General features: G+C 44.0%; 1 protein-coding gene across 1 annotated transcript in view; it reads right to left on the reverse strand.

Annotated features, from left to right (window-relative positions):
• The window catches only part of gdap1l1 (ganglioside induced differentiation associated protein 1-like 1), a 96,397-nt gene extending 96,182 nt beyond the window's left edge, over positions 1-215 (reverse strand). Inside the window, exon 1 of the mRNA XM_068048253.1 lies at positions 146-215. The gene's annotated coding sequence lies outside the window, so the exon portion shown is untranslated. The remainder of the gene's footprint in view (positions 1-145) is intronic.
• Positions 216-15,213: the final 14,998 nt, after the last annotated feature.

Raw genomic sequence — 15,213 nt, forward strand, 5'->3', positions numbered from 1 at the left:
TGGCTAATTCTAATTTCTGTTTCCCTGTTCTCAGAGAAACATATCTGCTTAATAACAGATGATACACTGTAAAGTTCTGCCGCTATCAGAAATTTCTTAAACGTGTAACTTATACTTTAACATCTCTTGCTCCTTAAGCACTTACTTTCTTTAACCTTCTGAACCCTCCTCCAGATGCATCCAAGTTTCTCTGAATCTTTGAATACCTCTTCCCCTTTCACCTGTTTTGGGTGTCAGAAATAATTTGTACATTTAATTTTACAAAGCAAAAGTCTATTTCCTACTATTTCAATATCTGACCAATCAAGGTGACTCATTTTATTGCAAGGATTCATTTTTGGTGTCAATCCTCTCAGACAGACATATGTCAAGAACTTATAATAAGCACATTTTAATTACTTGATTATTCGGTAAACTCCTTTTATTGTCTCTGGCCTTAAGTAATGGCAACAAGAGAGTACTAGATAGGCTGGTTCGCCTTTTAAGTTATCTCAGGTTTCTTTTGGTTGGAAAACATAATCTCCACTTAACTGTGACAAACTCTGGCCATGACTTAGAACCAGGTTCAGGTTATAAAAACAACACCTTAGTTCTAAAACAGCAGTCTGTGGTACTTATGGTTCTCAACACTATGAAGATTGTGGGTTCAAGTCCCACTCCAGGATTTGCTGTTTCCTATATTGTAACAGTGACTACACTTCAAAAGTACTTCATTGACTGTAAAATGCTTTGGGGTCATCCTGAGATTGTGAAAGGCAATATATAAATGCAAGTCTTTTTTTCTTTTCTCCTTCTGTTTTTCAGAAGTTTAATGGAATTGTTGGAAACACCATTTTAGATCTCTTTTCTTACATCTGGGATCTTTTCCCATTGTTGTTTAACTTACACTCATTACCTATGCATCGAGATTTTGGATGGAATACTGGAATGCCCATGAAACCATAGCCCAGCATGTGTCATGAACTTCAGCAGAAAAGATTGAAAATAAAAGGCAGGAGAAGCTGATAAAAGTATGTAACATATTATCCAGCACAAATTTACAGAAAATTAACTTTCGTTTAAACTCTAGCTTTATCACTTGAGCATGCGTAGCAATGTGTGTTGGCAGACTGTAAAGATAAAAGACGTTTCTAGATTTCTCACATAACCTGTATTTTGGTCAATCATTGTATCCTTAGTGATCAATTGTACTTTTATACATTTATAGAAGTTTTAAAAATGTGTTCAGTGCTGTTAGCCTCACCATTCTAATAGCTGCATTAACCATCTGGTAGAGTCTATCTACCACAAGAGAATGTTCCAAGAAAAAAATAAGAGGACAACCTCTATAATCTCAGTAGATACTGATGCAGACATTAAAGTCCTTGTATTGGGAATATTTCAATTTATAGGAATGTAAGAAAGCATGTGATGAGAAAATCAATTTGAATCCAAAAGTCTTCTATGAATCCAAACGTCCTCTATAGGCGTATAAATTGTAAAAAGGTAGTAAGAGGGTGAGGCCGATTAGGGTCCAAAAAGGAGACCTACACATGTAGGCAGAGGGCATGGCCAAGATACTAAATGAGTGCTTTTCAGCAATTTTTAACAAGGATGAGGATGCTGCCAAAGTCACTGTGAACGAGGAGGTAGTTGAGATACTGGATGGTTGAAAATCGATGAAGAGCAAGTACTAGAAAGACCGGCTGTACTTAAAGTTAATGAGTCACCAGGACAGATCTGAGGATACCGAGCAAAGTAAGAGGGGAAATTCCAGAGGTACTGACCATAATCTTCCAATCCTCCCTAGATATGAGGGTGGTGCACAAAGACAGGAGAATTGCAAATGTTACACTCATGTTCAAAAAATGGTGTAAGGATAAACCCAGCAACTACAGGCCAGTCAGTTTAACCTCAGTGGTGGGAAAGTTTTTAGAAACAATAATCAGGAACAAAATTAACAGTCACTTGCACAAGTGTGGATTCATCAAGGAAGGCCAGCAAGTCTTTGTTAAAGGCAAATTGTGTTTACACAGCTTGATTGAGTTTTTTGATGAGGTAATGCAGCTGAAGTGGTTTCTAAGTACTTCCAAAAGGTGTTTGATAAACTGCCACATAATAGACTTGATATGTGGATAGACTGGAGAAACTGGGTTATTCTCCTTAGAGAAGGTTGAGAAGAGATTTGATAGAGGTGTTCAAAATCATGAGGGGTCTATACAGAGTAGATAGAGAGAAATTGTTCCCATTGGCAGAAGGGTCAAGAACCAGAGGACACAGATTTAAAGTGATTGGCAAAAGAACCAAAGACAACATGAGGAAAATATTTTTTATACCGTGAGAAGTTACAATCTGGATTCCACTACCTGTAAGGCTTATCCAATCGTGGTTTTCAAAAGGGAATTAGATAAGCACTGAAGGGAAAAAATTTGCATAGCTACGGGGAAAGGGCTGGGGAGTGGAACTAGCTAAATTGATCTTGAAGAGAGCGGGCGCATGATGACATAAAATATATGATGATTATGTCTGATGGTATTCCAAAGTCTGTCAAAATATTTGCAACCTACATTTCTTCTATATTGCAACTGTTCTGATTCCATATTCTTTCTATTCTTTCCAGCGAACCATATAGAATTTGCACTGAAATGGGCCCTCATCTAATTTAACATACATACGAACATACGAATTAGGAGCAGGAGTAGGCCACTCAGCCCCTCAAGCCTACTCCACCATTCAACAAGATCTTGGCTGCTCTGATTATAACCTCAACTCCACATTCCCACCTACCCCCGTTAACCTTTCACCGCCTTGCTTATCAAGAACCTATCTACCTCTGTCTGAAAAATATTCAAAGACTCTGCTTCCACCATTTGAGGAATAGAGTTTCAAAGACTTAAGATCCTCTGAGAGGTTCTCATCTCTGACCCTCCTCATCTCTGTCTTAAATGGGTGACCCCTTGTTTTTAAACAGTGACCCCTAGTTCTAGATTCTCCCACAAGAGGAAACATCATTTCCACATCGACCCTGTCAAGACTCCTCAGCATCTTACTCCCACTCTTCTAAATTCCAACAGATACAAGTTTTGCCTGTCCAACCTTTCCTCATAAGACAACCCACCCATTCCAGGTATTAGTCTATAAACCTTCTCTGAGCTGCTTCCAATGTATTTACATCCTTCCTCCCACTCTTCTAAATTCCAACAGATACAAGTTTTGCCTGTCCAACCTTTCCTCATAAGACAACCCACCCATTCCAGGTATTAGTCTATAAACCTTCTCTGAGCTGCTTCCAATGTATTTACATCCTTCCTTAAATAAGGAGACCAATACTGTACACAGTACTCCAGATGTGGTCTCACCGATGCCCTGTGTAGCAGAAGCATAACCTCCCTACTTTTGTATTCAATTCCCCCGCAATAAACAATAACATTCTATTAGCTTTCCTAATTACTTGCTGTTTACTAATCTTTTGTGATTCATGCTTTAGGACACACAGATCCCTCTGCAAGTCAAAGCTCTGCAATCTCTCACCATTTAGATGATATTTAATTAATTATAATTTAATTTCCTACATAAAATGAATAAGCACAGGTAAGCTTTCCAAGAAAAAAGAATTATGAAATATTTCCTTCGCTCCAAAAATAATTGAGCATCAATTGCAGGAATATCATTCTCCATTAAAATCAACATTGGAGATAAAAGTAAAAAAAAAACTGTAAATGCTGGAAATCTGAACTTAAGTCAGAACCTGCTGGAAATACACAGCAAGTCTGTTAATGTCAATACAGGAGAAAAACCTGTTTTCATTTTCGGTGTAGACCCTTCCTCAGAAACTGACAAAACCTCCACACTCCACAAATTCTGATTAATGAATAACACTTAAAGGCCTGGATTTTGGAAGATGCCCACGACGGGGCACAATCCCAGTGCAATGCACTCGCTTAATGATGTTGGCAACAGGACCAGGGCAAACAGCCTGATCAGGACAAAGACCAGGGAGTTGCAGGCATCATTTGTGAATCCAGAGGCAATTCACTGGATGTGAGGGTGGGTCGCAAGATGAAGTAGCTTGGAGGCCAGCTGAGAGATTCATGACAGCCTGGGACAGGGGGATGAAGTCAGGAGAAGGGCGAATGGAGGCCAGCAGCAACCTACAGTTTAATGTGGAGCTGAAAGGAAAGCACTCCTGTTCCTCCTGGCTTCACAATAAGGTAAGTAAAAGACTTGCTGTTTGGGTGGCAGCCTCCAATAGTTCCTTTATCACTGATTTAGCTGCAGAGCACCTGAAAAAACTGACTGCATGGACGACGTATGATCAATTTCCAGATCAATTTCACAAAGGAAATTTGTATCTGTACTGGGCTTAACACCAGTTTCAGACACACGCGCTAGATATCTACTGACCAACCAGATCTAATATGGCCAACGCACCTCCAGAGCAAAATGAGCACGTGCTTGGCAGCCTGCATATTACATTCTTAGGTGCCCATTTTACACCTGTAGAACTGGTGCAGAACCATCCAATTTCCAGGTTGCTGACACTTGTGAGCCCACAGGCACTGGGAGCTTTCTGGTACCTCACTCAACTTAATATTCTTCATGTCTGCTAGACTTTAACTCTGTGTAAGTGAATGGGTTTTGAGTGAGTTAAAATTCAGCTGTAAGTGTCAGCATAACTTGAATGTCAGATGTTTACATGATGACATGAAATATATGATGATTATGTCCTATGGCACTCCAAAGTCTGCGAAAATATGTGCAACCTACATTTGTTGCAGGTTTAAATTACACTGCATACTGATATCTAGAGCTACTCCTCAATGATTCAGGAATAAGGAACAGGAAAGATTCCATAGTCTTTTCTTGTACATTTATTTTTGATACTTGTCTTATATTTGTGCATACAGCATTTAAGGTTTAGAGTGAAAATTAAAATATAATTTTTGACACAGCTATAAATGTTACAAACACAAAAGACTGTTATCGGACAACATGCTTTTGAAAATATTTTTAGCATCTCTAAGCTGTTGCCCAGTCTATGATTTTGGCAAACCATGTTTTATTTGTTGAGCAGCATGTTTAGAAACTGCGTTACAAATTGAAACCTTTCAATAACTGACAGTACCATATAAACTTTCTGTCAAGTTATATGACAAAGTATTCGTGAAGTATAACAGTTCCTTCTGAATTACCTGGCTTCAGCCCTAAATTATTTTATACTGGTGCTTTTCTATGACACTAATAGGTGATGCATATCAACCCACTTTTGAAATAAAGTCAGTGTTATAATTGGCTAGCACAGCACTGTAAACCTCCTGCTATAGTCACTTAGAACATTTAACTTGCCATATTGGTGTGCGTTGATGTGGTAGCATCAAAAGCACATTATATTTCTGTGAAAAGCAGAATAACTTATTTAGATTAGGCAGGACCTTTTCCAATATTGGTATGCCCAGTACATTATTCATCATGTGCTGATCTTGCCCAGCAACATGTGGTGTGCTGGCAGGAAGGACCCCTCACCAGCACTATTTAAAAGGATCATGCGGTACCTACAGGTTCGTGGCTGGTTTGTCATTTCAGGGTTCTGATTAACTTTTCAGTGCTTTTTGGTGTGTATTATCATTCTGTGAATTTCACTTTGTCTAAACAGTGCAAGATTTTGCTGGCGTTGTACTGTTGTTGGCAGCCTCAGAGATAGTTTGGCTGCAATGATGGGTGGTCTTATAGAGCTGCTTTGTGGCTGAAGGGCAATGGAAAGCAGCAAGGCAGACAACAAAAAGCAGGAACAGCTGTGTAAAAGGGAGGAGGAGGAGGAGGGCACTGCATAGGAGGCCAGATCCACAATGGGTATTCAAGGAGCACCTCTTCTACATTAACTTTACTTAGGACCAATGTGTCAGGTGCTTTTCTTCACCAAGAACGCTGTCACTGAGCTATGTCACCTGCTGCAGCCACAACTATAGTCTCACACTGGGGTCTGTACAGCAGACCCTGTGGCTGTCAAGGTCACTATGGCCCTTAATTTTTATGCCACAGATGCTTTTCAGGCTGTAGCCGATGACTTGAGCAACATATCAGAGTTTACAGTGCACCATTGTATCAGATAGGTCATTGAGGTACTCTACCCAAGACAAACATCTACATCCCCTTCCCTATGGACCTACAGCTGGTTTGCAATTACAGACAGTGCACCATGCAAATCTGCAGTCAGTATCCTGGCAGCAGCTATGACTCTTTCATCCTGCACCAGTTCTCTATGCTGCCTTTATTACAACCAAACCAGCAAGTTACAGCCTGGCTACAGGGCAACAAGGGCTATCCCCTCTGGACATGGTTTATGACTCCTGTCAGGAACCTGGACACAGGTGCAGAACAAGCCTACAATGAGAACCATGCTGCCACCAGAAACGTCATCAAGCAAACAAGTGACATGCTCAGGCATGGCTTCTTCATCCTGAACTATTCTAGGGGAGTTTTGTAATACACCCTGAGTGTCCTTCATCTGCTTCACAACTGCACAATCATGAGGGATCAGCCTTTAATGCCACCTGGACTGTCGCAGGTACAGCAGAAGGAGCAGGAAGAGAAGAAGGAGGGGCACTGATCACCAGCACCTCTACTTGCCAGAGCTCTGAGACCAGCCCATCGAGCAGCACTTCATCTAAATCAGTCTTCCCATTCCCCATTCACCAACAGTCCCACAATCCTTACCATTCTGCTTACAACTATCGTCTGATTGCCTTCCTTCAGTGCAGACATGGGTCTTGCCCTCACTTCACTACAAAGATCAACACCAACAACAAATTATCAACTATTCTCACAATATGTCAGCATTTACAAAAATTATCACTAATCATCCTTGTGCAAACCCTTAGCACCTACCTTGTCTCGTTTTCCTATTCTATTGTCCCTATGAAGTGTTCCCATGGCTGCATGAAAGGTTTCTGAGCTTCCATGAAGGCACTTTAGATAGTTGTGGTGGATGACCTCAAGCAACTGTGGACCTTGAGGGCCTGGTTGCAGACTACAATATCTTGGTGTGGGCTGAGGTAGGCTGTCCAGGCTTTTTATGTTGCAGGGCACTGGAAGAGTGGGCTGCAGGGAGCAGGCATGCTGTCATCCTGAGGGATGATAGCAAGTGCCTCTCCCTTGGAGTAAGGGTGACACCTGGAATTCTGCCTTCACACTTCATAGACTATAGGAGTGATGTGATGCTCTAAAAGTCCCTGTCAACAGTTCTCTCAAAGCCAAGATGGAAGCCATCTGAGCTTCTAGGGCAGCTGTGAGAGTTGTAAGGAGAAGCTCCATGGTAGGGGTGCCATTGTGGTTTTAATGAAACAGAACACTCAGTCCATATCAGACAGAATGGTCTCCATGCTCTGTGTGAAGCCTTGAGACAAGTTGGAATTGGAGTCCTCCATGCTCTGTAACATGGGCTGGGAGCGGGCTGGGGGGCATAAAATTGAGTGGGAGACGGGGGCGCCATTCCTGTCACCTAGCCGCCCCTGCTGCTATTTTACCAGTGGCAGGGGAGATGGCAAATGGCCCGCCCACCTCAGGCCAATTCAGGCCCTTAAGTGTCCAATTAATTGCCACTTAAGGGCCTCCTCCTGCTGCTGCTGGTATCTTACCAGCATCGGACGGGCACTTCAGCACCTGAGGAAGCTGCCCAGTAATACGTGACCGCTTACTTGCAGGCTGGGGGGTCCCTCCTGATAGGGCAGTCTGTGCCCCATGGTCCTCTGATTGGCTGGCAGCTCTTGGAGGGGCGTAAGTCCCATCCGAGAACAAATAAAGGGCCTGGGCCATATAAAGTTGCAGTGTGGCTTCCAGTCCCAGTGGAGGCGGGTTCACCCCCGACTTTTTAAACCAGTGAGCGGGGCCACCATCTTAACGTAAAGTTCTGGCCATTGAGTGCAAGCTCACTGGCAGTCTGTCCAGTGCATTGAGTAATTCCTGGTATAGACGCATCTGTTTTCTTCAGTAGCCTAGGCCCTTGAAGTCAGTATCTGAGTTCTCCGCAGCAGAACTAGTACACTGATCTCTCCTTCAGGTGAGCTGGCACCTGTGGCATGTCCTAGCCTTTCCCCTAGCCCCTATACACTTGTACCTGGTGATTCACAACGTGAAGACACCTCCACTAACTTATCCTCTATAGTACGCGTGGTGCCAATATATGAGCTGGTGCTTACAAGGGTGAGATCAAGTGACGGTGCATGTTCCAGTAAACTGGCCTACTCTTTGGGACTGACAGAAGGGTTTCCACACAGCATCTGATATAAAATGGGTAGCTGATGGTGTGAAGGGAACGCAAAATAGGGAAGAGGTTGATGATGGCCCACCCTCTGTGCTGCCAAGCAAATTCTGTGGGATGAGAAAGAAGTCAAAGTGAAAGAAGAGGATTAGGTATGAAGAAATATCTCCTCCAGCATGACCAGTCAACATGGCTGCAGCTCTTACCCTGTCTACGATTTCTTCGAGGGTGGAGAGGGTTTGCAGGTGGGCTCTTCCCCATCCATGCCAGTGTGCTGTCTGGAGTTGTGTGTGACCTTCTCTTTGAAGAAAGAAGGGAATGCATTAGTGAGAGTCTTGTGAGGTGTTTGGAGAATGTGCCTGTCATGGTTGAATACCTGGTAGTCAGTCTTTCAGATGTGAGTCATGGGTAAGTGAGGATTGTAATAGTGGTGAGTGTGAAAAGGAGGTGCAGTGAAGTGTGGTACAGTGATTGTAGGAGAGTGAGGGGAAGTGGGACAGGGGAGCCTTATGAGAAATGAGGCTCTAGGTGGTGGAGGCTTGAACAGAGTGTAAGAGAACAGTATTCTTACAAGAGCAAAATACTGCAGATGCTGGAAATCAGAAATAAAGGCAGAAAATGCTGGAAATTCTCGATAACCCTTCATCCAGCTGAAACATTAACTCTGTTTCTCTCTCCACAGATGCTGCCAGACCTGCTGAGTATTTCCAGTATTTTCTGCCTTTATTTCAGATTTCCAGCATCTGCAGTATTTTGTTCTTGTAAGAATACTGTTCTGTTACACTGTGTTCAATTTCTCACCTTTTATTTCTCACCTTGACACCTTTGAATTGCAGCCACGTTCTGGATGCTAAACTCCTGCTACTGACCTGTTCTCCGACCTCTTCCCACTGTCTCCTGAGTTGATGCCTGGACAGCTTTCAGCTCTGTTGGGCAAGAAAACTTTCATCCTCCTGTCCACTACCTGCACCAGGACATCCAAGGCAGCAACAAAGTTAAGGCATAATGCCATATGGCTTTCAGACAATGAAGCTGAATGATTTGAACAAAAGATCTTTTAATTATTTAACACAAAATGTATATTGTTCACCCCTGAAACCCAAAATGCGGCTAGGTGGTCTTGTTAATACATGTTCCTATGTGGTGTGATCCTGGTGGCAGCAGCTGGGCTGGAGGCAAGCTGCTGATCAGGTTGCTCCTTGGCCTGTGACGACTTTGCTGTTCTCCCAGCACTTATTGCAGCCATTCACTAAAGTTGAGTTTTCTCTTTGCTCCGCAGGCAGATGACAGAATTTTGTGTGGCTGTCGAGGGTAGGTATGGTGGTGTGGGGGATGGAGAGTCACAATCTATTTAAAATAGCTGAAATGCTGAGTTACATATATTTAAATATAATTAAAAGCGATTTAATGATCGGTAAGCGATTCTGTGATCGACAGGCGGCACTGACGTACGTCTGGATTCACAACTGGTAAAACCTGGCAGCACTGAGCAAGAGAACACATTGCTGTGATGGGTAGGCAGCATAGGGGAAGAGGGGAGTTTGGAGGCCATTGTAGGACAGCATTGCTGCATGCTCTGCAAGGAGGTTCAGGATACCGGGGGCTCTGCAAGGGGGCTGTGGACGGGTTTGGGTTTGGGGGTGGGGGGTTAGTATTGGGTTGCCAAACTGCTGTGTAATGGGTCTTTTTGCTCACACTGCTGGAACAGAGGGTGGGCCATCATCAAGGTTGAGCTCTGAGGTCCATCAGTGACTCCACCAACAGAATTGTCACATCTTCAAGTGCCAAGGCACAAGGCCAGATGGGTTGAGCAACACGCAAAGGAGGTAAGAGACAACTTCATAATGACTCATTGGCAGCCAACCTGGTGTCCATTCACAGAGAATGAAATAAAGGCTCACCTTAATGCCTGAACTCTGTCATGTCCTTTCCATTTGTGGTTCCTGTCTTGCGAACGGATGCAATGCACACTAGTGCATGGGGGATCATTTGTTAACGAGGGCTCTCCTCACATTGGCATGTTAATGAGGGCTGTGGTCATATTGACACTGCACTAAGGGAGAAGGGGGAGATTGACATCTCTCAATTAAGGCATAATGCCATGTGGCTTTCAGACAATGAAGCTTAATGATTCGAACAAAAGATCTTTTAATTATTTAACACAAAATGTATATGGTACACCCCGAAACCCAAAATGTGGCTAGGTGGTTTTCTTAATACTTTTCAGGGTACTCCTACATGATGTGATCCTGGCAGGCAGCAGCTGGGCTAGAGGCAGGCTGCCCCTTGGCCTGTGATGACTTTGGTGGGTATCCTCTGGCTGCCTGAGGCCTGGAAAGCCCTGGCTGCCTGGGGTGTCCTAGACTGGTGCAGGACATTCCTCAGTTGTTGCAGTTGCTGGAGCGGGGCTTATTGGCAGAGGGGATGAGAAACCAGTGTCCACGCTCTGAGCGCCCTGAGGGGAGCCCCCCGATGTGGATGGCAGCCTCTTCTCCCTTTGAAGGCTGTCTTCAGTCTCCCTGCTCCCCCAGAGAAAGACCAGGAGCTGCAGAAGCCACTGGAATCCTGTTCCTTCCCTCACCTTGCCACTGCTGTGCTGAGCTCATGGCCAAGGTGATGGTGTGCAGATCTTCGCACATCTGTGGGATCTGGCTCTCCATGAGGATCACCAACCTCTTGATGGAGGAAGCCAATCGCTCATAGGCTTGAGACATGGCAGCAGTCATGACATAGATGGACTCCTCCATCATCTGCTCATGGCTGCGCATAACCTCTGGCATTTCTGCCAGATGTTGTCTTACCCCTCTCTGCAATCCCAGCATGCCCTGTGCTGTCGACACCAGAGACTCATCATCATCCTGGGGCTCAGCATGGCCTGACCACCCGCAGTTCTCTGACTGTCGGAAGCCTCGGCTGTCTCAGCTTCAGCCAGCTGCTCGGGCGTGTCTGTGGTGATTTTACCAGCTTGTGACCCTGATTCTAAAGCCGAGAGGGTACCCACCAAGGTGAAAGTATCTGCACTGATGCAGGGTGCAAGAGAGTCATGGGACGATGAATTCTCTAAGTGGTCCTCCTCGTCAGAGGTGGATGCCTGTCCCCGTGGCTGAGGACCCCTGCGAATGGTTACCTGCATGAGAGACACAAATATTTGTGAGCTCGGCTGTGCAGATCTCCTGATGCCAAACAAGCATGATGTGTATCTCCAAGATGGATGCAAATGCCGACGGAAGGCAATCCTCACTCTCTTGCGCAGGGACTCCAATCTCCCTATCCAAGATAATGCGGCTGCCCTGGGTGCCTGCCAGCTCCAATGCTTCTTCCTCGGCGGAGGTGCATGGAGTCTGGGCCATCTCCCTCCTATTATGGGCTCTGTTGACCTGCAAGAGGAAGGATGGAGATAGTAGAGAATGGCAAACAGATCAACATGACAGTTCTTCTCATTTCAGCCCCTCGTCCCCTACTGGTAAATCTTGATTTCTGTCATGCTGACACTAGCTGTCAGGGGAATAAAGGGGGTGAACTATGAAGGAAGGTGGCATATGGACGAGAAACAGCCATGCATATGTCAGGAAGAGACAGAACCCTAGCCACTCAGCCAACACCACAGCACAGCTACCCTCCCCATGTCGCACACTACTGTGTAGTCACATATAGTCCTCAAGAAGGTGATTGGTATGGAGCACTCACCTTGGCAGAAAGCAGGGGGTCATTGACCCTCTTACTGCACTGGACCCAGTTGCACTGGGTGACCCCCACGGATGCTAACCTCCTCTGCGATCTCCACCCAGGCTTGCTTGGTCAGACGGGAGGACCTCTCCTTGCCATCACGGAGGAATAGAACCTCTCGCCTTTCCCTTGAAGCCAGGAGAATCTGCAGAGAGACACATCACTGAACCATGGGTCTTTTCTCAGACATTGTCTTCTTCCCTCTTTGGGGGTGGGGGTTTCAGGAACCAGTCAGGCAGAATTTTAGGCTGCACAAAACTGTAAATGTATTCAAGGCAGGAGTGAATGCAGGGCTGACAGGCCTTTAAATATGGCACCAGAACCTGCTCCGGAGTCATCTGAGGTTGTAATCAATGACTCGCCGCCCACCCCCACTTGTGATTGGGGGGTACCTGTGCCTCCTCTATGCAAAATTGCTTCCCACCGCATGATCGTGGTGGGGCGGCTGCTAAACAGGAACGGCGTCCTTTACCAGGCCCGCCGCTACTCCCGGTGGCGGGCTTATTAAATTCAGCCCAGAGTGTGCCTCTCCTTTAAAAGGTGTTGGCTGCCTTTAGGTGGCATCAGAGATGCCCAATGTCTGCCCCTCCACATTCACCATCACCCCCAACCCCCCAGATAGGTGAATAGCACAGGTAGCCCTGGTTGCATGACTGTATGATTATAATGATCAGGCAGCACAAATATTACATATTTTCTGAGTCAGTACTAACAAGCAGAGGCTAGGGAGATAATCAAAGACCCAAGAACCTTGTAACATTAATGATGGCTGTTTTTTTTGCTGGCCAACTCACCTATGCTGGATGGGCCAGTTACAATATGGAACATAAGAACGTAGGAATGGGAGTAGACCATTCAACCCCTTAAGCCCATTCTGTCATTCAATCAGATCATGGCTGATCTGTATCTTAATTCCATTTACCCACCTTGGTTCCATATCCCTTAATACCCTTGCCTAACCAAAATTTATCAATTTCATTATTGAAGTTTTTAACTGACCTAGCCTCAACAGTGAGTTGGGAGAGTGTTCCAGATTTCCACTACTCGTGTGAAGAAATGCTTTCTGACATTACCCCTGAACACCTTAGGTCTAATTTTAAAGTTATGCCCCCTTCTTCTAGACTTCACTATCAGAGGAAATAGTTTATTTCTATCTACCTCATCAACCCCTTTAATTATATTACACACTTCAATTATATCCCCTCTTAATCTTCTATACCCAAGGGAATACAAGCCTAATCTATGCAATCAGTCCACATAATTTAGCCCAGGTATCATTCTGGTGAATCTGTGCTACATCCCCTGTATAACATCCCAGAGATGTGGTGCCCAGAACTGAACATAGTGCTCTAAATATTATTGCCTGATTGCTCTAAAATCCTGTCAGTCATACTTAAGGAATCATAGGAACTTCACTTATGAACCAATTAGATCTTTGGGATGTGAAAAAAATTAATGGACAGAAAATTGTGCTGTGTAAGTGTATGAATTCATAATATGCATTCTTGGCATATAAAGCTCTGCAAAATTACTAAAGATGAAAATTTACCCCAGTATTTCTAGCAATAGCCATAGTTGATGGGTTGAGTGAAAAATTTCCTGTTCATTATCCCATTCAGAGTCTCTAAATTTATCTTTTTGAGTCATTGTACTACTTTTCCAACTTAATAAAGGCACTACATTCACCTCGCATCACCCGAGCTTTCAGTGGCTCACTTGTGTTTTCCTTTTAAATCAACTTTACAGAAGACTGTGTATCTGCATAACTGCACTGTATTGTGTCAAATCTTTGTTGAAAACTCATTCAGCTGCTAGTACATTTAAGGGCCGTTTGAATCTTGTGTCATGGTGTATATAGCACATATGTTACAACATGAATGGGACGAATTTTCCTATTAACATCCTGGGTGTCGGAGTTTAGGGACAGATAATTGGAAGAGAGAGCCAAAATACCTGGTTTCTGCTCTGTTCATGCATCATGTGTATTTCTGGTGGACGGAGGCCAGAGGAAGGAAACTCCTGTTTGAAACAGGTAGGAGCTTTCTTACCATGTTTAAATGATATAGTAGCACAGTTCTAACACCCTCCCCACCCCCACATCTTTTTGTTTGTTTAATAACAGGTCGATGTTGCTTTACATCAACTGCCATTATAGGTGGGTATCTAGGGCTGCTAAGTGCTGGAGCCAAATGGACTTCAATAACCAAAGGAAATATTCTTTTGTCAGTTTTGAGAGCATTTGTGTCCTTTTTTAAAATTTATTTTGTTCTCCCACCACTTAGATTTTCACAAACCTTGGGACAATTGTTTTTATTTGCACAGTTAAGACATCAGTGGGAAATCTACTATTAAAAGTGCTGGGAAGAAAAGAATCACCGAAAGGATGTCAGATGGCCTGTATGAGTGATGCTCTGTGCCCTTCATTGGTATTCATACTGCCATATCTGCAGATAGAGCTGACAGGACCTCAGTTTGGCATCTGACTAGTGTGTGTGCAGACTCCAATTCTCAAGCTAAGTTGTGACAGCAGACTCAATGATGATAGATGCATAAGCAGGCCTGACTAACTGTTAAGCTGGAAGGTTCTTCAGAAGCACCCTAATCACAACATATTATGTTTTACTGCACGAATGAAGACATGCCAGGGTGAACATCAGCCAGCAAAGCCTGACTGGCCACACCGAGCAAAATGCCACCAACCATATTTGCAGGCATTGTCAAACTTACCTGACAACAGCTGTGGCAAAGTCCTTTCACATATTCTGGACCAGCAGAATGCCAACTGCTAAGCTGTAACATCTGCCATTAGGACACCTATCGCTAAAATGTATCAAAATCAGTCAGCTGCAGCCTCAAGCTTGCACAAGGCCTCCCTTCCCTTCATTTTTGGCTATAGCTTCTGAATCCTCTGTTGGTGTGACTTGGTAAATACTCCTAATGAATTCAGATGCCTTCTGAGCTATTCTAAAGGAATTCACAATTCATAATGCCCCCCCCACTCTTGGGACAATCTCTTCAATTTTCTCTATCGCTTTAAATTTCACAAATATGCAATTTTCCACTCCCCTCACTAATGTACTCCCACTTGCTCTGATACACACGTGGGCCTATGAATAATGATGAAAATAAGTTGATTCAAGAGGTCTGAGTGCTATTAAAATATTAACATTCAGGTGGGATTGACACTTTTATGCATGATTTTCACAAGTAGGGAAAAATCGGCCACAAATAATTTTCTAACTTGTTTTCAC

The sequence above is a fragment of the Heterodontus francisci genome, chromosome 16 (genome assembly GCF_036365525.1).
Source record: "Heterodontus francisci isolate sHetFra1 chromosome 16, sHetFra1.hap1, whole genome shotgun sequence".
Taxonomy (NCBI): domain Eukaryota; kingdom Metazoa; phylum Chordata; class Chondrichthyes; order Heterodontiformes; family Heterodontidae; genus Heterodontus; species Heterodontus francisci.